This window comes from Corythoichthys intestinalis, chromosome 5 (genome assembly GCF_030265065.1).
Source record: "Corythoichthys intestinalis isolate RoL2023-P3 chromosome 5, ASM3026506v1, whole genome shotgun sequence".
Lineage (NCBI taxonomy): Eukaryota > Metazoa > Chordata > Actinopteri > Syngnathiformes > Syngnathidae > Corythoichthys > Corythoichthys intestinalis.
Genome location: NC_080399.1, coordinates 12,892,105 through 12,917,940, shown reverse-complemented (window position 1 = coordinate 12,917,940; position 25,836 = coordinate 12,892,105). Strand labels below are relative to the sequence as shown.

At 37.0% G+C, this 25,836-nt stretch overlaps 1 protein-coding gene across 3 annotated transcripts in view; it reads left to right on the top strand.

The window, feature by feature from the left end:
• Positions 1–25,836, top strand: part of LOC130916136 (genetic suppressor element 1-like) — a 120,113-nt gene that overhangs the window by 40,103 nt on the left and 54,174 nt on the right. Inside the window, exon 1 of one of the 3 annotated variants that reach the window (XM_057836604.1) lies at positions 5,412–5,590. The exons of 1 other annotated variant lie outside the window; for it this stretch is intronic. The gene's annotated coding sequence lies outside the window, so the exon portion shown is untranslated. Of the gene's footprint in view, positions 1–5,411; positions 5,591–7,849; positions 8,028–25,836 lie in introns of those variants that run through there. One more of the 3 variants, XM_057836605.1, reaches the window with a different exon arrangement.

Genomic DNA, 25,836 nt, shown 5'->3' with positions numbered 1-25,836 from the left:
AAATTAAATATGTTGAATGATTCCATTTTTGTGCGTTTTTGAACAAAAAAAAAAATGCCATTGCTTCGAGTGGACGGGCATATTTTTTTCCGGGCTGAGGGAGCTTGGTGGGGTCAAAGTGCATCATTCTCTGTCGCCCTGTAAATCTGCACTGCCTGGCATGAATACTACATCGCTTTCATGTGGAATTACGACATTGTTCGAATGGAGACGCAAATGCAAATTTGAAATTTTTCGTATTCTAGGAGAGTCACCATGTAAACGGCCCCTCACCTGTGACCTCTTCACATTTATTCCGCCATTGCTGTAATCCCTTTATTTATTCTTGAGTTATCTTGATCACAAGCAAACAAACAGACATACCGAAACCAATACATAACGTCCCCCTACCATAGGTTTCACCTACTGGCGGAGCAAACAAACATATCTTTGAACAGTTTTTCTCGGAAACCCGAGTCTCCCCTTTTGGCCGCCGATCTGTCACGTGCATGTAAATGTCGGGTTAAACGCCCGGCCCTGTTTGTGATCTCCCACCTGACCGCCGCTGCAAACAAGCGTCTCATTTTCATTGGTCGGGGGAAGGGACGAATACATTTGCATAATCGCGAGCCGTGTGTGGTTTTATTTTATCAACCGAATTGTACGCTCAACCTCACCTGACACGGGTGTGTGATCGCCGTGCGCATGCTCGCGTGCATGATGGATAGAAGGCTTTATAAGGGAGGAATAGGCTAATGACCGGGCCTCCAGAGGCAGTAAAGAATCCTGCAGCTATTACTGCCACACTTCATAATAGCCTCTGTGCTTGGCCTCTTTTACATGGAGCGAGGGGGGCTGGGGGAGCACAGTGTTACCCACCCTGACAATACACGCCACTGTGCGCTCTGACACCGACAGAGCGTGTTCCATCAGTCTCTCGTGCACCTGCAGGAAATGTGCAAGCCCTGGTGAACGTTGACTATCTATCACTCACTCTAATTCTGTCCGCACGCGCAAAGCATAGGTCACAGAGGATGGAGGTGAGACACCACCCACCTCAGAGAGTCTGCTTGCGCGCAGACAGACCATAAATCATGTCAGGCTACGCCAATACTCCCCCTTTTTTTCACTGCGTGGGTTTGAAGACAATCGGCGGGGCTTAGGAGAGCCTCGCTCTTGTTTTGCCGCCTCCTTCAAGCGCGCGTTGGTCTCGGAGCTTTTGTGTCGGGTAATTAGGAACGAAAGACGCGGCTGGCGGTTGGAGAGGCGGTAGGATGAGGTGCAAAATTGGGAAAAGTAGCTGACAAATGTTTGGGGGGGGGGGGTGATGTAAAATAAGCAACCTGGATTGAAAGGGAGGAGAATTATAAGCTTTGCCACTAGGTGGCAGAAGTTCAATTTAGCTTGTTTAGTCATACAACAGAATAATGGTATTGTGATCAAGTGAATTAATCTTTTATATGGCAAGTGAATACTTTTTAGTGATTAACCCTTTAACACCTGAGCCTATTTTGTCTGAATTTGCATGCCTTTGATGTTACCTTTATATTTCAAAGAAAAAAAATGTTCTCAGTGGCCTGGCTAGGTCCCTTTTTCAGGACACTATAACCTTCACGTCAAAACTGTTGTTTTCTTCACTGACCAATTATAATCAACAAAAAGACAAAAAAAATTCCCAAAATCTTTTGTCAAAATTTGTAATATAGATGTCCCATTGACAACCAAACATGCTCGACGAACCGTTTTGAAGATAGAAGTTTTATATTTGACAATTCAACAAAAACAGCAGGTACGGTCATAGGCATTTTTGGCCTTTACACAAACTATGGTCAAAACAGGTTTTAAACAGTGGACCAGGGGTCCCCAAACTACGGCCCGTCTCCACATTTGGTCCGGCCCCCTGAACAATACCAGAGAGCGTTTTTATTTTTATTTTATTTATTTATTTTTTTTCAATAGTGTTATTTATTTTCTGGCTTTTTTCTGTGAAGAGAGGGTTATTTGGTTATTATCTATTTAATTAATAGTGTTATTATATTATATTTAGGGCTGTCAAACGATTAAAAATTTTAATCGAGTTAATTACAGCTTAGAAATTAATTAATCGTAATTAATCGCAATTCAAACCATCTATAAAATATGCCATATTTTTCTGTAAATTATTGTTGGGGACCCCTGCAGTAGACCAATAGTGCAAACAAATGAAAAAAATATATATGGAAAAAAACACTCGGGTGACTTGAAGTTCTGCTCTGAGACCCCCAATTTGGCCAAATTTCAACCCCCAATTTGGCCAAATTTCAAAATTGTCCCCTAAGCATGTGTGATACATCATTGGAAAGCTTAAAATCTTAATTTTCTGGGGGAAGAAATATTTTGAACTGTAGGGCATTTAAAAAGAAATGTAAACCCCTAAACCCTAACTCAAGATGAGAGCCTAATTAAAGACACCATGGTTTCAACGAGATATCTCGTACTTACCTTGTTTCAATCCAAAAACTCTGTGTAGCATGTCTCACCGAGTGTCAAGACAGCTGTGAATGGCCACAGTCGGACTTTTGTTTAAAAGTTCAAAATATGCGAGTGAATACTTTTGTAAAGTCGTTTTTTTTTTTAAAACGAAATATTTGACATCAACTAATGATTGTAAGCTAAAAATGACAGACATATTGAATAAGCACTATAATTACTTGCCTTCTTTTTATGGCTGGGTTAAAACAAAAGCGGTTGTGCGACGTCTGTAAACGGGGGTCTTCAGGGTAAAACAGACAAATACAAACAGTTTTAAAACTTACACATGTTGAAAGTAGACAAAAGGGAACTAATGCAATAACGGGAGCAACTTTAACGGTTGATTCACAACTTTAAATGACTTCCACACATAGCAAAGGTTACTATCTAGTTATCGCAATACCCTTGTGTCTAGTTAAGTGGAGCGTAAAGAATCGGGCTAGGGCCAATTGTCCCCAAAACCCTTCAAACTTCACATTGTGTGACCTGTTTTTTTTTTTTTTTTTTTTTTTTTTTTGAGATAAAAAAAACATGAAAATTATCACTAGTTACTTTGACAAGTAACTAATTACTCTTACATTCAGGTAACTGAGTTACTAATGCAATTACTTTTTGGGAGAAGTAATTTGTAGCTGTAATTAATTACTTTTTTAAAGTAAAATTAACAACACTGCTCATCACCTTAAGTATATACATACAATTAAGCTTCTTGAACATTCATTCATTCTTTTTCCATGACGCTTTTTCGGAAAAAGTTTTTCCTCATGAGGGTCGCGGAGGTGCTGTAGCCTATCCCAGCTAACTACGGCCAGTAGGCGGGGTACACCCTGAGTTTGTTGCCAGCCAAACGCAGGGCACAATGAGACATACAACCACAATTGTTGTAAACATTAGCATTATATAGCATTTAACCTAGCGGACTTTTGTTATGCAAATTAAAATAGTGGACTTTTGCTATGTAAGCTAGCCACTTGCAACAATGCAACAATTGGCTAACTTGCATAGCAAACGTTCGCTAGCTTAAATGCTACATAAGTTATTAATGTTTACCAGATTTTTTCTGATGCGCACCATATTGCTTAAATTTATTTCATTTCTGTCAATGTCCCTTTAGGGCAGGGGTCCGGCCACCCTCCATATTTGGTCCGGCCTCCTGAACATTTTTTTTTTCTCAATAGTGTTATTTATTTCCTGGCTTTTTTCTGTGACAAACCCAGAGAGGGTTATTTGGTTATTATCTATTTAAATAATAGTATTATTATTATATTATATTGTATTATATTCTATAATTATATTTATTTATATTATAATTATTTTTATTTTATTTACTTTTGTTCCGTGAAGAATCCAGAAAAGGTTATTTGATTGTGGCTTTCTGAAAAACAATAAATTTTTACATTTAGGCACTCCTGCAATCGTCACACTTTTTCTGTTACAAACTGACCCGGCCCCTCATCAGAGAAGGGAAAAGTTATGTGGCCCAACGCAGAGAAGATATATCAATTGGTACCTCTACGCACAGTCATGGCTGCACTTCCCATCGTGCATGTGGGCAGAACAGTTAAATGGCTACAGTATCATTTACTGAAAGCTCAACAAATACACTAGATGGCAATATTTAGTCACAAAATACAAAGTCACATTTGTCCTTTAAGAATTACAAGTCTTTCTATCCGTGGATCCCTCTCACAGAAAGAATGTTAATAATGTAAATGCCATCTTGAGGATTTATTGTCATAATAAACAAATACAGTACTTATGTACTGTATGTTGAATGTATATATTCGTCTGAGTTTTATTCATTTTTTTCTTAATGCATTGCCAAAATGTATATGATCGGGAAAAATTATCGGGAATGATTGGAATTTAATCGGGAGCAAAAAAAAAAGCAATCGGATCGGGAAATATCGGGATCGGCAGATACTCGAACTAAAACGATCGGATCAGGAGCAAAAAAACATGATCGGAACAACCCTAGTTTTAACCCTTTATTGCCAAATGTATCACATTTCATTCACCTAAAATTTCATGACTTTGAGACTAGTTCAGAATTTTGACATTTCTTTTTAAGAAAAAAAATGATGGGTGCAAGTCAACACATGCATCTGCAGGTTCCATGAAAAAAAAACACAGGATTTAGCTAGGGTTACAGATATTAGAGCGCTTATTACACATATTCATTTTGACTTTTCTTTTTACAAATTTGAAAAAAAGGTTTCATTAGGAGCTTATTTTTCAAATTTTGGGATTCTCTGATAATTGCTTCATGCCGCAGGTATTTAAAACTTTCACATGTTAAAAATAGACAGAAGGGAACTAATGAAAAAACGGGAGCAATTTTAACAACTTTAACGTTTGATTAAAAACATTAAATAACTTCCAAACATAGCAAAGGTTACAATGTTTTTTTTGACAGGTATGCGTGTAGAACAGGGTTCACTAAATCCGGACCTCGGTGCCACTTTTCCTGTCCTGTTTTCCACGTCTCTCTCCCCTAACACACCTGAATCAAATGGTTATGTCATCAGCAACCTCTCAAGTAGACTTATAATGATCCTGTTGACCAGTTAGTTTGTTGAGTAATTAATTACTCTTACAATGAGGTAACTGATTTACTAAATTACCTTTTGGAAGAAGTAATTTGTAACTGTTAATAATTACTTTTTTTGAAGTAAGATTAACAACATTGTTGGTCGGTAAGTCAAAAGCACAAAATCTGTTTCATTCTTCCTCTTCTTGCTGTTCATTACTCTACATCTTCGATGTGTGGTCATGAGCGTCATGTCTCCAGTGTCCTACTGGCCTGTGTGAGCTATCAGCAGTATGTGTGCATGCATGTGTAAAGGGGAGCAGGACTGGAGGGTGGGGTGGGGGTCACATCTTCCCTCCTCTCTCCATCCCTCGTTCCCCCCAGGGAGCACGAGTGGAGCAGGTGCTGGCTTCCCCACCCACTCGCTCACCCGCCTTTCTCTCTCTCTCTCCTCCCTCCTTCTCGCTCTGTTGTCCTTCCCTCATCCACGCAGCAGCCGTGTTTTGTCACAGTAAGCAGCGAGATGGGCTAAAGCCGAGCAGCGCTTTTGTTTCTCTATTCTTTTAGACGGTGAGTTGTCCGTTTCGTCCATTTTGTAATAGCCTTAACATTGCGGGGTCTGCAGTGTTGACTTTTTGCTCTCTATTGCAGTAAATTTAAGGGGGGTACTTTTCTATTAGACGTCATTGTGGTTTGCTTTTATGGTAGTAGTATTGTATTTGTTTTTATCTATTTGGCGAGTGACTATTTTTGCAATTTAACAAACTCAACTTTAAGAGTATGGATTATTTTTATGCCACTTTTTTCTTTAATTACAAATTATTATTATATTTTTTGTATTAATTAACCCTTTCAGAGACAGTGATCACTATAGTTGACACTTAAGACCTTAAATCCTTTACAGGGCAAGTGACTATTCAATATCATTATATATTTTTAAAATTATTAATCATTACTGTTTGTTTTATATTATACATAAATGGTAAATACTATGTTAATAAAAACCAAATTAATACATTTAAAATGAATAAAAAACAGAAATACACACTATTTACGACCCAAGGTAATGCTATAAAGTTGATGTATTTTAGTATTTAACTCATTAATGACCAGTTCATTTCAATAAGTAAGACTGGCTGTGAATGCTCATGTTTCAGTGTCATTGACGGCGCTAGACGTCAAATTTATTCTAACTGTGAGGGGCGAATGAACAAACAATGTGCTGTCAAAAGCAGCCAATGAGTTGAATGAGTGCACTGTAAGAGTTAAAAAAAAAAAAAAATCATAATTCGTGCATGAAAGGCATAGATAAATACATTTATTAGTAATTAAAATGTCGATTGAAAACCAAAATAACCACAAATAGCAATTTCTGAAGAAATTGAGTGGAGATTTGGCTGATTTTGGGCCGGTTACAGATTACTTCCTGTTTATTTTTGGTCGCTTCCTGTTGTTTTGAAGTCACTTCCAGATTTAGGTTCAATTCCACATCACGTCCTGTCGGTTTTGGGAAAAGTACAGGTCACATCCTTTTGATATTAGGTCATTTCTGAATGCCTTCATTTTTATTTCGGTCACTTCCTGTTGGATTTGGGGTATTTATGCGTCACTTCCTGTTGATTGTGGCCCGTTTCCTGTTCATTTTGGAGCATTTATGAGTCACTTGCTGTTGTTTTGGGGTACCAGTAGTCCCCGGGTTACGAATGAGTTCAGTTCCTACACTGCCTGAATTTCGGCGTAAGTCGGATGTAACCCTTCAAATACCCCAAAATAACCATCCAAAAGTTCAAAGTTATTGTATTTTGTTTAGGGTTGTTCCGATCATGTTTTTTTGCTCCCGATCCCATCCCGATTGTTTTAGTTTGAGTATCTGCCGATTCCGATATTTCCCGATCCGATTGCTTTTTTTTGCTCCCGATTCAATTCCAACCATTCCCGACAATTTTTCCCGATCATATACATTTTGGCAATGCATTAAGAAAAAAATGAATAAAACTCGGACGAATATATACATTCAACACACAGTACATAAGTACTGTATTTGTTTATTATGACAATAAATCCTCAAGATGGCATTTACATTATTAACATTCTTTCTGTGAGAGGGATCCACAGATAGAAAGACTTGTAATTCTTAAAGGATAAATGTGACTTTGCATATTGTGACTAAATATTGCCGTCTAGTGTATTTGTTGAGCTTTCAGTAAATGATACTGTAGCCATGCCCCAATGCATGATGGGAAGTGGAACCATGACTGTGCGTAGTGCTACCAATTGATATATCTTCTCTGCGTTAGGAAATAAAATAAGGTGTTAAGAAAAAGATCAATTGCTACCTTGCTTCCTCACATTGCTTCCCATGATATTTCTGATTGTAGGGAGAGGGATTGAAAGGCTTTAGCCAATTAAAATAAGCCTCCAAAGGCTGCCAAAATTCATGCTACTCATTATACGCTGCCTTTTATCTCTCTATATAGGTAAAATGGCGCCGTTACAGATTGACCGCAACAATGCGTGAATGGGTCGTGCAACGCATGCATTAATTGTGTTAAATATTTTAACGTGATACATTCTTAAAAAAACTTATTACCGCCGTTATCGGGATAAATTTGATAATCCAACCTTAAGCCTAAACTAAAGACTCTGGATGAGTGTAACATATTATGTCTGTAACGTTAAATACAATTAGAAAACGATTTAATTAAAAAAAATAAATAAATAAATTATATATATATATATATATATATATATATATATATATATATATATTTTTTTTTTTTTTTTTAAAAAGGCATGGCCGATATTTTTTTTTGCCGATTCCGATACTTTGAAAATGACGTTTCCCGATCGATCGGGACATCTCTAATTTTGTTTCTTGATGGATGATACACTGCCGTCTGGTGGCAGCGTTGGGTCTGGCTGGATTGTCGCCTTGTAGGATTTAGCAGACTCAGACATCTGACATGGATAAAGGATAGCTGAGCTCTGGTTTGGCCCACATAAGGCTGTAAGTTTTTTTCAGCTAATATATGTTTGTGTATGCAATTGTTATTAAGTGTACAGCTACAGTTTGTGGAGTTACGTGTGAGTGATTGGCTATGAGAATTGTAAATATGTTAGCATCCGTAGCATTTAAGCTAGCAGACGTTTGTTAAGCAAATTAGGCTAATCTAATCTAATACATTTACATATTGATCAGACTAGATGGACGTTTGAACACCAATTGTGTTTTGTCAAGTGTTTTATTGTTAAAATGCGTGTCAGTTTGAACATGTGTACATGTGTGCGTTACAGCTTTACAAATTGGAAGTCCAAAGCTTCAAAAAGCACAACTGCCTTGTTTCCTGTCTGTAAAGCTGAACTACTTCACATTTAGTGAGGACAGAACATGTCATATTAATAATGTAAAGTTAAAAATACGATACTATAAGGTACAAAAAGGTACTGGTTATGCGAAAAAAAAAAAAAAAAAAACGACAGGAGGCAAAGTGGCGGACGAGACTCGGTGTCGTAAAGTCAAAATCGCGTAAATCGAGTATGCCGTAACCCGGGGACTACCTTTACTCGTTCATAAATATTTTTTTTCTTTTTATCAATTAGAAAAAAGTTTTTCAAATTATTTTCAATAATTACTTTTGTTTGTCATTTTTAAAATCTATTTGTTTTATTTTATTTTAGAATTTGATAAATTTTAGATGTATTTTCCAACTACATTTACTGCATTTAGCATTCTTTTATTAATACTATTTTTACGAACTAATGTATTCTTGCAATGCTTTGTGTATATTTGTTTAACATAAATTCAGGTATCATGGAATTAGTACTCAATACTAAACTCTTAATTCAACTCACATATATATCAAATCAAATTTCTCCATTGACACAAGGCTGTAAAGTTGTTTCAACTAATATATATTTGTGTGCGCATTTGTAATTAAGTTCAGAGCAACAGTTTGTGGAGTTACAGTACGTGTGAGCGATTTGCGATGAGAATTGTGATACGTTAGCATTCGTAGCATCTAAGCTAGCAGACTTTTGTTAGGCAAATTAGGATAATTTAATCTACTCAATTTACATATTAATCTGACTAGATCAGGGGTCGGTAACCCAAAATGTTGAAAGAGCCATATTGGACCAAAAAAAAAAAAAATGTCTGGAGGAGCAAAAAATTAAAAGCTTAAATAAGCCTAATAATGAAGGCAACGCATGCTGCATGCATCTGTATTAGCTATTAGTGCTGAAACGATTATTCGATTAACTTGAGTATTCGATTAGAAAAAAATATTCGAATTAAATTTTGCTGCTTTGAGTATTTAATTCAAGTGGCGTTGAAATGGTTTGTTTTGAAAGTGTTTGCATTTACTTTTATTGATTTGGGTGGATACACTGCACTCTCGTCTGCCTCATGTCACATGGCTGAATCCAGCTGCGCCCTGTTAAGACCAACATAAGCTAAGTTTTTGTTTGATCTAATATTTTTTTAAAGCATTTGTAATTTAGTTTAAAGGTATATTTAGCCGCTTTTTTGTGAGAATATGTGTTTGAACTATTTGTTAAGAGCATTGTAAAAAAATATATAAGTTGGCATTTTATAGCATTTAAGCTAACAGACATTTGCTATGTAAGTTAGCCAATTGTTCTTTTGTTGTTCATATATCCTCATTTATTTAATTTTTTTTAATAATGTTTGAGGCTCAAGTCAGGTATTTTTTATGTTCCTTATCCGATTAATCGATTATTCTACTAAGTAACTATTCTAACTATTAACTATTCAGTTCGAACTAACTAGTTCATCGATTAATCGACTTCTGAAATAATCAATTCAATTCAATTTTATTTGTATAGCCCTGGATCACAACAACGTTGTCTCAAAGGGCTTTGCAGAGGCAATATGATACACAATCAGCTGCAGCCCTATTAGCTGTATTAACCTACTATCAAAATGATCAAGTCGGCTAAAAATACATAATGAGCCTTCATGATTTAATGTTTATTTTCCCTGCAGTGCATCCAACGCACCACGTGACTACTCTGTTGTATGATGCCACCTCAAGTTTAACTTCATTACAATACTAATGAATTGTGTCATTGCTTTTATGAAATTATAGAAATGCAATAAAGAAATCCGATTTTTGATGTCGTTTTTATTTTGAGGTTTCGAAGAACGACAAATTAGAACGTGCATAACATGCCCCTTATCTGGTCATGTCTTTGATTTTCTTTATTGTCTTGGTTTTGTTTTTGAAGTCTACAAATAGGTGTTTTGATATGTTGATGAATGTCTCCTTCATGTACTCACCATCTGTGAACGGTTTTCCACGCTTTATTATCTCCTGGGTTGCAACAAAACATGCAGCAGTAGTGGAATTTGGCGATGCAGTCCACTTCTTAAATCTATTTTTGCGCTCCTTTAAGTTCTTCAGAAGTATGGAATCAGACTTTTTCTCTCACTCCCAACTGGGTACTCGGCTGCTGGTTTGTTTACAACAGCCACCTGCCTGGCATACCGCCATGCTGATAGAAACGTGTGTCGCAGACTATGATGCAAATCTTCGTTGACAGAAATGTTGAAATTTAATATTTATTCTACACATTTTTAAATAGCAGTGGAAAACGTTAAGAATGTTTGTGTCATTCTTGTCCTCCTACAGAAACCATATCAAAACAAAAAACACAGGTTGCCGACCCCCGGACTAGATGGACGTGTGAACAGCAACTGTTTTGTTTCAAGTGTTCTTACTTAAAAATGTGTGTCGTTTAGATCATAAAGTGTACATATGTGTGTTACTGCTTTACAAATTGTCAAAAGTGAAGGACGTCAAAAGCTTCAGAAAGCACAATTGCCTTGTTTGCTGTCTGTAAATCTGAACGACTTCACGTTTAGTGAGGACAGAACACGTCATGTTAATAAAGTAAAGTAAAAAATAAGAATTCTGTTAGGTACAATAAGGTACTGTTTATGCGACTAAAAAAATGACGAGACAAAATGGTGGTCAAGACTCTGGCGTCATAAAGTCGAAATCGTATAAGTCGAGTATGTCTTAACCTGGGGACTACCTTTATTTAAGGTCACTTCCTGGTTTAGGTTCAATTCTACGTCACTTCCTGTGTATTTTGAGGCAAGAACAGGTCACTTCCTGTTGATATCGGATCATTTCCGAGTGACTTCCTTTTTTATTTGGATCACTTCCTTTTGATGCTGCGGCATTTTTAGGTAACTTTCTGTTAGATTTAGGATATTTCTGAGTCACTTTCTGTTGAATTTGTGTGATTTTCTGCTAATTTTGGAGCATTTTTACTCAATTGCTGTTGATTTTGGGTCCCTTCCTGTTGTTTTGGGGCATTACAAGTAACTTTTTGTTGGATTTAGGGTATTTCTGGGTCATTTCCTGCTAATTTTGGAGCATTTACAGATCACTTACCGTTGATTTTAGGTCCCTTCCAATTGTTTTGGGGTAGTTCAAGTCACTTTCTGATTTAGTTTCAATCTTACGTCACTTCCTGTGTATTTTGAGGTAAGAACAGGCCAATTCCTGTTGATAGTGGATCATTTCTGAGTGACTTCCTCTTTATTGAGGTAACTTCTTTTTGATGTTGCGGTACTTTCAGGTAGCTTTCTGTTGGATTTAGGGATCTTTTGGTCACTTCCTGTTGAATTTGGGTCATTTCCTGCTCATTTTTGAGCATTTACAGGTCCCTTCCTGTTGATTTTGGGTCTCTTCCTGTTGTTTTGGGGCATTTCAAGTAACTTTTTGTTGGATTTAGGGTATTTCTGGGTCATTTCCTGTTGAATTTGGGTCATTTCCTGCTAATTATGGAACATTTACAGGTCACTTCCTGATGATTTTGGGTCCCTTTCTGTTGTTTTGGGGCAATTCAAGTGACTTCCTGATTTTGGTTTAAATCCACGTCACTTTCTGTGGATTTTGGGGCAAGTACGGGTCACTTCATGTCAATACTGAGTCATTTCTGAGTGATTTCCTTTTTATTTGGGTAACTGCCTTTTGATTTTGGGGTATTTTCATGTAACTGTCAGTTGGATTTGGAGTATTTCTGGGTCCCTTCCTGCTGATTTTGGTTATTTACATGAGACATAAATGGTTATGACCCTCAGCAACACGCTAAAGTTTTAAAATATTTTAATAATTCATAGTATCTAAAATGAATGCCCTACAAAGGGTTCATCCGAGGCGTCAGAATGTTGACTACACTGATCATAAAACACAAGATGAAAAGTCATGAAATCAGGAATAAAGTAGTCATTTACATATAAGTTTTGTTTGTAAGACAAAAAACAAACATATTTTGCTTAAGCTCTCTTGATGTTAGCTTTTTTCTTGAGTCAATTTCATCTTTTTTGTTGCAACTCTTGTGCTTTCTATTGTTTGCAATGGAAATGCCACAGTGTGCATAAGCAAAGTGTGATGCTTGTGATTTGATGAGTAGGAGTGTATTCAAGAAAGCGTTAGTCAAGTGTACAGAAGTGTGCAAGTACAACAACAGGAAGTCACTTGGATAGTGTTAACCACACCACATCATCTTTGGGCAGAAAGAAACTGCACTCTAAGAAGTATCGCAATGATTGATTATTTTTAGTGCTGTCAAATTTATCGCGGGCGGTAATTCATTTTTTAAATTAATCACGTTAAAATTAGGGCTGTCAAAATTATCGCGTTAACGCGCGGTAATTAATTTTTTAAATTAATCACGTTAAAATATTTGACGCAATTAACGCACATGTCCCGCTCAGAAAGTATTCTGCCTTTTGGTAAGTTTTACAGCAAGACTTTTTGTGCTGTCCAACAGCGAACTCTTGTGGTCGCTTTGCGACATGGTTTATTGTTTTCTTTCCAGTTCATTATGGCTGCACGACGTCTCGAGCTGATAATGTTGTGCTTATATGATCCTTGGACAAGATTTGTCCGTAAGTATGGTTGTTGTAAAGAATGTACATATTATGTTAGTAAGCGAAATGTTATATTTTTTGTATGAGACGCTTTTTGTTTATGTTTAGTGAACCTGTATAGCGTGCTAAGCTAACGTTGTTGCTAATGCAGTCCTTGTGTACTTTTTTTTGTAGTTTCACTACGGTCTAAAGAGGACAGTGGTTTGAGGCCATTTTATTAATGAATCAGATGAAAAAGGAAGAAGTCTGATTGTTAAGGCGTCGTTCACTAGCTGTCTAGCTTTGGAAAAAGTAGACTCTTTGGAGTGAGGACAGCATAGACAGATTTAAATGACAGTAGAGTGAAATGCCCACTACAGTCCTTATGTACCGTATGTTGAATGTATATATCCATATTGTGTCTTATCTTTCCATTCCAACAATTTATTTTACAGAATATATATATAATTTACAGAAAAATATGGCATATTTTATAGATGGTTTGAATTGCGATTAATTGCGATTAATTACGATTAATTAATTTTTAAGCTGTAATTAACTCGATTAAAAATTTTAATCGTTTGACAGCCCTTGTTAAAATATTTGACGCATTTAACGCATGCGCGGAATGAGCCGCTCATGCGTTGCCTCAAACAGATTACAATGACGCCGTTTTTTGCACATTGAGAGCGAAGAGGCAGAGAAAGGCGAGTGGACACAGGCAGTCGTTGAACCGCTATGTTTATTGGCATAAGCTTCGGCAACTCCTTCACAACAAACATAAGTATCATTTAGTGAAAGCTAGAGATGTTCCAATCGATCGGGATGATCACTTCATTTTCAAAGTATCGGAATCGGCAAAAAAATATCGGACATGCCTTTTAAAAAATTTTTTTTTTTTTTTAATTAAATCGTTTTCTAATTGTGTTTAACGTTACAGACATAATACGTTACACTCATCCAGAGTCTTTAGTCTAGGCTTAAAGTAGGGTTATCAAATGTATTCCGTTAACGGCGGAAATTTTTTATTTTTTTTTATAATTTATCACGTTTAAATATTTAACGCAATTAACGCATGCGCTGCACGACCCACTCACGCATTGTCGCCTTCAATCTATAAAGACGCCGTTTTACCTAAAGATAGCGCTAAAAGGCAGCGTATAATGAGTAGAGAGAATTTTGACAGCCTTTGGAGCCATTTTTTATGTGGCTAAAGCCTTACAATACCTCTCTCAGCAATTAAAAATAACATGGGAGGTAATGTGGGGAAGAAAGGTAGTAGTTGATCATTTTCTTAACACCCTATGTTCTTTCCCAACGCAGAGAAGATTTATCAATTGGTGCCCCTGCGCACAGTCATGGTTGCACTTCCCATCATGCATTTGGGCAGAAGTTAAATGGCTGCAGTATCATTTCCTGAAAGCTCAACAAATACACTAGATGGCAATATTTAGTAACAATATACAAAGTCACATTTATCCTTTAAGAATTACAAGTCTTTCTATCCGTGGATCCCTCTGACAGAAAGAATGTTAATAATGTCATTGCCATCTTGAGGATTTATTGTCATAATAAACAAATACAGAACTTATGTACTGTATGTTGTATGTATATATTCATCTGAGTTTTATTCATTTTTTTCTTAATGCATTGCCAAATTGCGTATGATCGGGAAAAACTATTGGGAATGATTGTAATTGAATCGGGAGCAAAAAAAAAAGCAATCGGATCGGGAAATATCGGGATCGGCAGATACTCAAACTAAAACGATCCGGATCGGATCGGGAGCAAAAAAACATGATCGGAACAACCCTAGTGAAAACACAACAAAAATAATATTCCCATCTCAAAAATAATGTTCATTCCCAATAGAAATAGCTATGCAAAATACACATAAAACTTACTCAGACTTTGGTCAAACTCTACTGAAACATTTCGTTTAGCTCAACAAATACACTGGATGGCAATATTTAGTCACAATATACAAACTATCAGAGGTCTCGGACGTTGTGAAGCCAGCACTCAAATGAGCGTGAAGTACAATAGAAACAAGGAACTACGGCGTCAGTCGAGGGACAAAACGCTCTCATTGGCTTGATTTCTAAGAAATTTAAAACTCGCCATTGACACCTTTTGGTGTATTTCAATCACCACTCTACGTAGTTAAAGACACAGTGGAAGAACGGCAGGGATTTTTTGAATGAAAATCTTACAAATTTTATTGAAACGAAAACATGAAGAGGGGTTTTAATATAAAATTACTATAACTTGTAGTAACATTGATCTTTTAAGAACTACAAGTCTTTCCTTCCGTGGATCTGTTTAACAGAATGAATGTTAATAATGTTAATGCCATCTTGTGGATTTATTGTTATAATAAACAAATACAGTACTTATGTACAGTATGTTGAATGTATATATCCGTCTTGTGTCTTATCTTTCCATTCCGACAATAATTTACAGAAAAACATAGCATATTTTAGAGATGGTTTGAATTGCAATTAATTACGATTAATTAATTTTTAAGCTGCTGATTAAAAATTTTAATCGTTTGACAGCCCTAATTATTTTAGCCAATTTATACGACTTAGACAAACGTGATAAATCGCTTTCGATCCTCATGTGAGCCGCAGTGTCACTTTTATTGTGAAATCACAATTCCAAACATCCTGTTGAAGACTATTAAAGGCTAACGTTTGTTCACGTTTTAGTTAGATCGCTTCCACCCGACGCTATCTTTCCTGTCCAACCTGTTCCTGGGTAAACAAACGCTCCCGCTTGTGGCAGACCCAACTTAACGGACGCCAAACAGGCCTCGCGTGGTTTATGATATAAAGACAGACAGAGGGATTGATCGATTGATTCACCGAAATCACGTTAGACCTGCTTCACTGCAAATTAGACGTGCTTTGAGAAGGTGTTTCCTTTGGACTGAGTCTATGCAACCATATTGTCAATTCGTATTATTAAGATCACACCCAAAACAGGTTGACTGGTTAAATTGGGGCACTTTCTATTAAAATAGAGGCATTAATCTTTATTTTCGAATTAATAGCAATTTCTAAATTATTTTTAGATTCAGCAAATGAGTTAATGGTATTTAGAAATGGTTTTACATCTTTAAATACCCATTTAAAACAAAATAATCACATTTAAACTCGAGCTGCAATGATTAATTGACTAATTGACATCTAATCGATCATTCATTCATTCATTGTCCGAGCCACTTATCCTCAAGAGGGTCACGGGGGAGCTGGAGCCAATCTCAGCTAACTATGGGCAGTAGGCAGGGTACACCCTCAATTGGTTGCCAGCGAATCGCAGGGCACAATGAGACGAAGAACCATTCATATACACACTCGAACCTATGGACAATTTAGAGTGTTTGATCAGCCTATCATGCATATTTTGATGATGTGGGGGGAAACCGGAGTACCCGGAGAAAACCCGTGCAGGCACTAGGAGAACATGCAAACTCCACACAGGAAGACCGGAACTGTGAGGCAGACATGCTAACCAATCTGCCACCATGTCATCTAATCGATCATCAAATGAATAATAATTAATAATTATAAACTGTTTTGATAGTTAATTACTGACAACTCAAAATTGCGTTTTTTTTTTTAATCATTTAAGTGGTAAATATGTTTTTTTTTTGTTTTGTTTTTTTTAAAATATCTTTGTTATAAAATATTTCGTATTATTTGGTAAAATTATTAAGTATTTAATTATCTGTAATTATTAATACTTTTTTGAAACAACTTTTATCTGTTTTTAAAAATTGAATTTCCATGAATGAATGAATTAAATGACTTTTTAAGTTTTTTTTGTTTTTAAATTGTATTTTTTTTTGTAAATTCATGAATGAATCGATGAATTTACAATTAAAAAAATACAAATAAATACTGAAAATACTATTTTTTGTATATTAATGAATGAATAAATGAATTTACAATTTAAACATTTTTTAAAAACAAAATTGTAAAATTTAAAATCGTATTTTTGGCGGGTTAATTCATTCATTCATTCATTCATTCATTCAATCATTCATGGATGAATGAATGAATGTATTTACCCAAAAAAACGAAAATCAGTTTTAAAAACATAAACCTAACCTAAACCTCTTTTCATTTATTTTTATTTTTTTTAAGAATCAAGTAGAGCTCCAAATATTCCCAAATTTCTGTGTGGGGGAAAAACATTAAAGGTTATATTAGCTTTTTATTTATTTATTTGTTAGTTTTCTTTTATTTATTTAATCACAAAAAATACTTAGAAAAGGGAAAAAGAACAGTAAATATAAATGTATTTTTGTTTTTAAAAAGCAAAAATGAAGTCAAACTAAATATTCTTTCATTTCTGTCAGAATAACCGGTATACTGTATATTGTTCTACTTATTTTACTACTCAAAATTAGTTAAATAAATAAATAAATAAACCCTGTAAATATTATGTTTTTATGTTTCGTTTGAAATGATGAAACTAAACCAAATGTTTTCTCATTTCTGTAAGGAAAAAAATTTTAAATATTTAAAATATATAATTTATTTTTAATTAAATAAATATATATATTTCAATAATTTAAAAAGGTGAAGGTTGTAGACTATTGATTGAAGTCTATTGTAGCCACTGATGAAAGTATACATAACTTGATACTGTACATAAGTTCCATATAGTATTCATTGTTCATAACTTGTCAATATGTCGTTTGATTTTTTTTTTTTTTTTTTACATTTCTGGCTAAATGTTAACCCCAGACTAATATAACAATAAATAACGTAATTTATACATGAACTGATTTGTTGATGGTCAAAATAATCATTTGTGGTAGCCCTAATTTTTCCGTAAAATATATTTAGAGGATACAAGAGCACTTGATAACACCCAAATATTCTATAAAAGTATTAATACATTGGATAACAAGCGTAAACTACGAAAAGTGAACATCACCAATATCTTTATTACTCCGCCACCTCTGGAGGAGACGCGTGGTGTCACCCACGGGAGTCAAAGGAGACCTTTAACAGTGACTGTATTGTCGGCGTCAAACAGACAGACGCCACCGGGCGCATTAGCAGCAGCCGAGCGGATGGCTTGGCTGTTGTGCGTGTGTGGGTACACAGCCTGCAGGTGGAGTGTGACACACACACACGCACACACATGCGCCATCTGACCTGCTATGGACCAGCTGCTCTGCAGGGGTTACCGAGTCAACCTCCAATCTCTTTAATGATCCTCTTCTCATGTTGATGCACTGGAGTAGCCCCCCCCCCCTTCGTTGGCAGTAGTAGTTGCGTATTTGTGAGTCATTCAGGCATTTAGTGGCAGTTTGTTTTCATTGACATACCAGGAAAACGCGTTTGGTGGCAACTTGTTGCTAGGCAGAATTTGCCTGCCTTGACTTAATGGAAAAGGGAGGTGATTTTTGGTTCGTAGATTCTTCTTATGAGTTTTTGTTAGCCACACCTTGGCGGTCTGCTAGCACCTGCTTGCGTGCATCTGCCATTTTGTGTGTCTTAGGGTGCCCTAGTGTTTGTTCAGATGGTGGAGGTCAAGCCGCCGCACTGTCCACACCTGCTGTGGGAGATTTTAAAAAATTAAAAAAGCAAGTAATGAACTTATTGGCTGCTATTGCCAACGATAGACGTCAGTGAAACATGGTCATTCAATTTGAGAATTCCAAGTTTTGTGTGATAATTTTGACTTTAGCAGTTAGCAAAACAATGAAACCAATTCATTAATTCACATCAGTGTCGTATGTAGCTTTAAGTAGGTAAGTTTGTGTCATCTTTTTAAATCTTTAGCATTTTTTTCCTACTCTGTCATAGAAGTATAGTAACGTACGTAGATGTATTGATCTAGATCTATACATAGATTGGTTAAGCAACTATTCAATCAAAGCGAAATGCTAAAATGTCAGTCACTTACTGAATGTGCCGGTCCATTTTTTTCCCTTAAATGCATGTTTAGAACCTGACCCCACCACACGCACACGCAGCCAGGCCCGACACAGAAATACAACATGCCGACATAATGCCTCCCCTTTCGAGGAGGAGGGATTTTAGAACTTTGTTTTTTTGGCAAGCTGCATCCACTGTAAGTCATGTAAAAAGACATGGAGGTGGGGAACACACCACTAATTTTGCTACTGAAAGTCTGACCTGCATCAGAGTTAGCATTACATTAAACTGGGTGAAACTGCTAACCAGCAAAACTTGATCTTCCTGGATGTGTTTTCTACTGTTGATATAAATTAAACTGTGAAAAATGCAGTGAACTCTGCCGGAAACTATAGAACCAGAAAAACGTGAGCAAGAAGCTGCTTAGAGAGAGAGGTCTCAGGATGCAGTCTGTGTTTTACAGGAAAGTGTTGACAGTCAAAAAAAAAAAAAGTTTTCTAAATTATTTATTTTAAATTATTTTTATTTGCAGGCTATGCAAACATTTTTAAAGCATCGACTTCATAATATATTGACGTGACACATTCCCCATTCACTGCGTCAGGCCTTCCCGAAGGGGGCCGTCCCACACGCCGCTTCATTGATTAGCAGTCAGTCACATGCAGCGATCTTACGCCGGATTTAGGTTGAAATAGTACGAAAGCTGTACTGCATACAAACAGGAAGGATTGTCTCAAGAGTGATTTGTCCGAGGATTGAAGGTAATTATTATATTTTTTGTACCATACATACATTTTGAAACATTGTGAAAAAAATCAATCGGAGAAATTAGCCGCTACAGCATTGGCATTATACTTCGCAATATTTGCGGAAAATAAATGCTACCTGCAAGGTTTTTTTTGCTTTTAACCAAGAATCGAGACTCTTTTACGTCCATATCCATAAAGAATTCAGGGATCTAAGTATTTATTCACAAGAATTTTAAATGGAAAAAGCTCTTTGTTTACATATGGCGGCCACTAATTTCCTTACTGATTAGCCTCATAGTTCGCAATATTTATGTAAAATAAATGCTACCTGCACGGCTTTTATGCTTTTAACCAAGAATCGAGACTGTTTTACGTCCATATCCATAAAGAATTCAGGGATTTAAGCATTTATTCACTAGAATTTTCAATGGAAAAAGCTGTTTGTTTACATATGGCGGCTGCTAATTTCCTTACTGACTAGTTCCTTACTGACTAGCCTCATAGTTCGCAAAATGTACGTAAAATAAATGCATTTAACCAAGAATCAAGACTGTTTTACGGCCATATCTATAAAGAATTCAGGGATTTAAGCATTTACTCACAAGAATTTTCAACAGAAAAAGCTCTTTGTCTGTGTTTCCACTCGGTCAGCATTGACAGAGCCACTTATGAATCGGCCCAGTGCCCTGTGAATACATTAGGAAGTATTTGTTTAAAGATAATTAACATTGATCGTAATCAAGGTAAAAAGTTTAATTCATCCCAGTTTAGATTTTTTCCATAATTTCTCAACTCACTGATGCACTTTATTGTTTTACTTATTTTTGGTTATACCTGATTAAGAAGTTTTTTCAATTATATTCAATACATTTATTTAGACAGACAATGTTGCTCTTAAGACAAATGTTGTTTTTTTTTTCATTCATGATAGTTAAAGAGATTATTAACAAGTTTATTTATTGTGTATGCTAATATAATTTAAAATATGTTCAAATATTGCCCTTGGTTGACTTGAAATTTCAAGTTTGACCAACTTCTCTTTTCAGCGTGAGCTTTTAGCGAGCATCGGAGCAAAAACTCATTATCTGGGATCGCCCAATCCATTTCGACAGGGAGTTCTGGCAGCGATCGAACGATCTTTATCAGGGGTTAATTCATCCCGGATCTTACCAGAACAAGATCTGGCACCTCTTGATTTTGGCCTCCCTGTCTTCCGGGACTTATTTGGGCAGATCTGGCAATTCTCGTGTATAGAAAATAATAATAATAGGAAAACGTTTTTAAAAAATGTATTGTAATAGCACCGAATGGGAGGAAAAAAGCTGTCTCCACTTTATTGTTGCAACAATAAGAAAACAATAAACAAAATAACAGTGGACTGCCGCCAATTTCGACGACGAACTTTTGCTTCACGCCCGTCTCCCCCTCGCTTCCTACAACTCACAGCTCTCCAGTCCCAGCGCCTCTTAAAGGGACCGCGCATAGTGTCTTGTTTTGAGCTTTTTGTTGACAAAGGTATGGAACACACGACGTGCTGACAACTTTGTTTCTCTATTAACTCATTGAGCTAACAGCACGAACAGAACTTGTGGCTCTCGGCAGGCTGTGCTTCCCTCTCTCACTCCCGCATCACGTGACCCAAACAACAGTAATGTTGCGTGCACTTCAGGGTGCCTTGGAAACATTGTATCAGAAAATTACAGATAGTTACGGACATTACAGTATAAAATAAAATATTAATATGCATAAATTCATTTACAGAACAAATCCATAGAATTGCATGTTGTGTATAAAAATCATTTGAAATTTGCGGCATCTGGGAAGCAAGCAGCCAGGATCAAACGGTATTTCAACATGCCAAAAAACTTGCATTTACGGTCTTTTTTTTTTCTAGAAAAAAGGAAGATGGTTCAAAACGTGCTGACTACTTTGTTTCTTTATTAACACACGGAGCTAACAGCATGAACAGAACTTGTGGCTCTCGGCAGGCTGTGCCTCTCTATCCCACTCCCGCATCATGTGACCAAAACAACAGTAACGTTGCGTGCACTTCAGGGTGCCTCGGAAAACATTGGATCAGAATATTACACATAGTAACGGACATTACAGTATGAAATAAAATAATAATATGTATAAATTTATTTACAGAACAAATCCCAAGAATTGCATGTTCATTCATTCATTCATTTTCCATGCCGCTTTTTTCCTCACGAGGGTCGCGGAGAATTGCATGTTGTTTATAAAAATCATTTGAAAGAGTCGGAGGTTTGTTGGTGCACTAAAAAGCTGGACCAACAAATCACGCCCCTAACATAAAAAAACTTTTTGAAATTTGAGGCATCTGGGGAGCAAGCAGCCAGAATCAAACGGTATTTCAACATGCCAAAAAGACAGTTGCATTTACTGTCTTTTAAAAAAAAAAAAAATTAAAGAAGGCAGGTGGTTCAAAACAAGTCAGAAAAGAACAAAGAAAAGAAAAGAAAAAAACTCCCACAGCATGACAAGTTGGCATTTGCGTGTTGTTTTCGGCACCATTTTCTGCGTATGTTCCTGTACCTGTGCCTGTCTTGTCATCCCTGCGCTGTCATATGTACCTTGCGTTCCGTCACCTTATGATTTACAAATTAAGCACTGATCCTCATCATTCACTGCCAGCTCTCAGCTCCAAGTTCAAATTTGTGACTCTCCCGTGAGTCAATGAATCTTCTCATTGCATATGAAACCCAATCATCCCATCCCGCGCATCCACGACTCACTGCTTCCCCGTCCTAATTGTCTGCCTGCGCTGGAGGTGTTGCTTCTTACACTCTGTGCTTTTTCTGCTCCATTTATCCCAGCAGCACAAATGTGTGCTGGCTGTTTGCTCCCCCGGGGGTGGCACGCATATATTCTATGTGTATAAAGTCAACTGAGTCAGCTGATTTGTGTGTGTAAAGGAAGATCACCTTTCCTCGCGGATGTCTCTCCGCATGTCTTTTTTCGGTTTTCCTCTGACATTTATGTGCACTTACGGGGCCTGTTTGGAGAGCGAGTGTGTTGTTTATGGACGGTGAGGAAGTGTTAAGTGCTGCTGTGCGAGCGAAGCTAGTAAAGCTGTTTAGCGGCCCCGGGAGGAACCCTCAATGCTAGGCTGACGCCACTCCGACTGCTATTACGGGCAACTTTAAGACGCCGTAAAACATTTGGCTACTTTTCCTCTCGTTCTCACTGTGTGTGCGTGCGTGGAGAAGCTGCGGATGTCTGCCAGCTATTGTAACTGCCATTAGTGTCAGCTGTCAGAGAAGCAGACAACAAAGTGGAGCGCGTGTGTAGAAGCCAACTAGAAGAAAATAGGGAAGTATTGCAGAGTGAAGAGTTTGGGTCAGCGGATAGTGAATCATCACTGCCGGTTGATAGCGGTTTATTAGAAAAAAATACAGTTAAAACTAAATGTTAAAATAGGAACTGATAGGGGCTCTAAGATTGAACCCTGTGGAACAATTTACATTTTAGAAATAAAGCATTTAAAATTACAGTTTGTGTTTTGAGAAAACAGATTGATTCTGTTTCAGATAAGTAGCAAAAAAAAAAAAAATACATGAAAGCAACACGTGGTAACTTTTCAGTTTTGGTTCATTTTAGTGATGCCGGTGGACAAAAGCGGTTCTGTTTTGCCTTAAGGAAGACTGTGTTTCCCATGAGAACCATTCAGTGGCATAAAATCATCAATCAATCAAAAATCAATCTCCCGGTTGCCTGCAGATGGATTAAACAACATTTCTGTTTGTAGCGGCTATGTGTAGGATGAATAAGGTAATGAATCCAGTTGTGGCTAAACAATAGCATATGGCGGTTGGCAACCGTGTGGCTTAGTGTGGCTAGTCCTCCTTACCCCAGCGCTGACAAGTTCGGTTGGGAGGGGGGGCACCCCCGCCAGTGAAAGCCGGGCCATTGTTTATTCTGTAATCCTGGTAGCCTCCCTTTTTTCTCTCCTCAGACACAACTTTTTGTCTCTTTTGTTGCTCTGCCATCTTTGCAGAATTCGCACGTTCGCATCGACTTCCATCTTTATAATGAATGGAGAATGGAGGAAGTGACGTATGTCTTAAAGCAGTCAGCATATTTGTAGTTTTTTTTGTGGCAGATTGTCGCCAATTTGTTTAGAGCCAGTGAAAAGCGATACGGACCCCCTCAAGATATAAAGGAGGTGTCATTCAACTAGTTGACAGTCGATGTATTATCACAAATGTTATGAAAATATTTTATAAAGGTTGAAAAGTTACCTAGTGTTGCTTTAAGTCATTGGGTGCCATTGACAGCGGTAGGCGTCCAGTCCATTTTGACTGGGAGAGCGATCAAACGATCGCTGCCAACCCCCAGTCTAATTTGATTGGGCGTCTATCACCGTCAATGGTAGGTAAACATGATCACACAATTCTAGCTATCCCAAATGAAATGGATTTGATGCCTATGGCAGTGAAGGAGTTAAAGTAAAAAAAAAAAAAAAATTAAATTACTTTTTTGGGGGGACTACAGGGGCTCTAAAACTGAGCCTTGTGGAACACCTTTGACATGCTTAACTCATTCGCTCTTACTGTCATTGACAAACCATTTTATATTAACCAGTTTTGAGAAAATTGAAAGTTGATAATACACAAGATAGTTTAAGACCAGTAGTAAAATAACTAAATATAATTGAATCAAATGTGAAAAATATATATTTTTTAAATATTATACACATCCACCATTTTAGTGCTAATGGTTCAATGCTTAACTCATTGGCTCCCACTGATGTCGATATACCGCATTGGCCCGAATATAAGACGGTGTTTTTTTGCATTGAAATAAGACTGGAAAAGTGGGGGTTGTGGTCTAGACATTATACCCATTCACGATGCTAGATGGCGCCAGATATCATTGAAGTGATGTTCTGTCATGACAGATCTCAGCTACTCTCAAGTTTAACCAGTTTGCATGATTTTATTGCAATGTTTTTCCTTATTCAGATTTATTTCAAGGCTAGTTACAGTTAGACTTCACTTTGATGGTTAATGCAGTTATTGCAATTTTGTTGTTTTATCACAATATATTGGTTTATTTACATTTCAAAAACCAGAAGCCATTCATTTACGAATGTGATTGCACTTTACATATTTAAATGTTCAGATATTAAGATTTGAATGAGGCAAAATAACATGCTTTTTCTCTCAAATATATTGTATAATCATTTGTTTCAGATGTACTGTAATTATTTTCTGTATAAAAATTAATGTGGTGTTCAAAAAGTCTTTTTTCAAACTTGAGTCTTGAAAAAGAGGGGGTCGTCTTATAATCAGGGCCGTCTTATGTTCGGGCCAATACGGTACGTCCAATCCATTTGAACTGATAGACCTGGCAGTGACCAGTTCATTTGGATTTAATGTCCATCACTGTCAACTGTAGCAAATTAGTTAAATGCTTTTGTGCTATCAACTCTTTAACTACTAAGTTTCCTTTGTCTTCACAAACATTTCGCAATATTTTATCCGTAATAGACTATAATGGGTTTCAAGCCTCACGCGTACGCAGTCACTCGCCGACGTGCCAGAGCGGTGATGCCTCTGGAGTCGCAACCTCCTCCTCCATCCTAATGACCTATCTCTGCACACACCCATGCACACACACACGCACTGGCTGCTCTTAATGAGCTGATGCAGTAGGTTATGCACCCCCCACTGTCCTCATAGACGGGGAATCAGGTGTGCGTGCATGCTCTTGGAAGGAAGAGGGAAGGAGGGGTGAAGGGAGGGAGGACAGCAGGCCACAACACGTTCCACTCTATGACATCATGCTGAGCTTTGCTATTGTTCTCTTTGGTGTGATGTATGGACTGTACTGTATATGTTTATGTATGCGTGCAGACGTCCAGTCCACTTTAACTGGGAGGGGCTGGCGGTGAATGATCATATTTCTGTGCCATTTAGGGATCAAACAGATAATAAACTATGACTAATCACTGATTATTTTGGGGATTAGTCGACAAATTCCTCATATATAAATGATGTTATTTTATATTATATTACTCTGGGTCTAAATTTTAGCAGTAAATTGTAGAGGTGTGCGAAATTTCTGATTCTTAGATTATTCGCGATTCGGCCGTGGAAGATTCGAGAACGATTCACAAACTTCCAAATTCCGATTATTGAAATATGACAAGTACAGTGGAAGTAAAACACACTCAGCGCGCCGCGCGGTCTTCGGGACGCAATGAGGAACGGAGCGAGAGTAGCTAAACATCATGCTTGTCATTACCCGGTGTTCTGA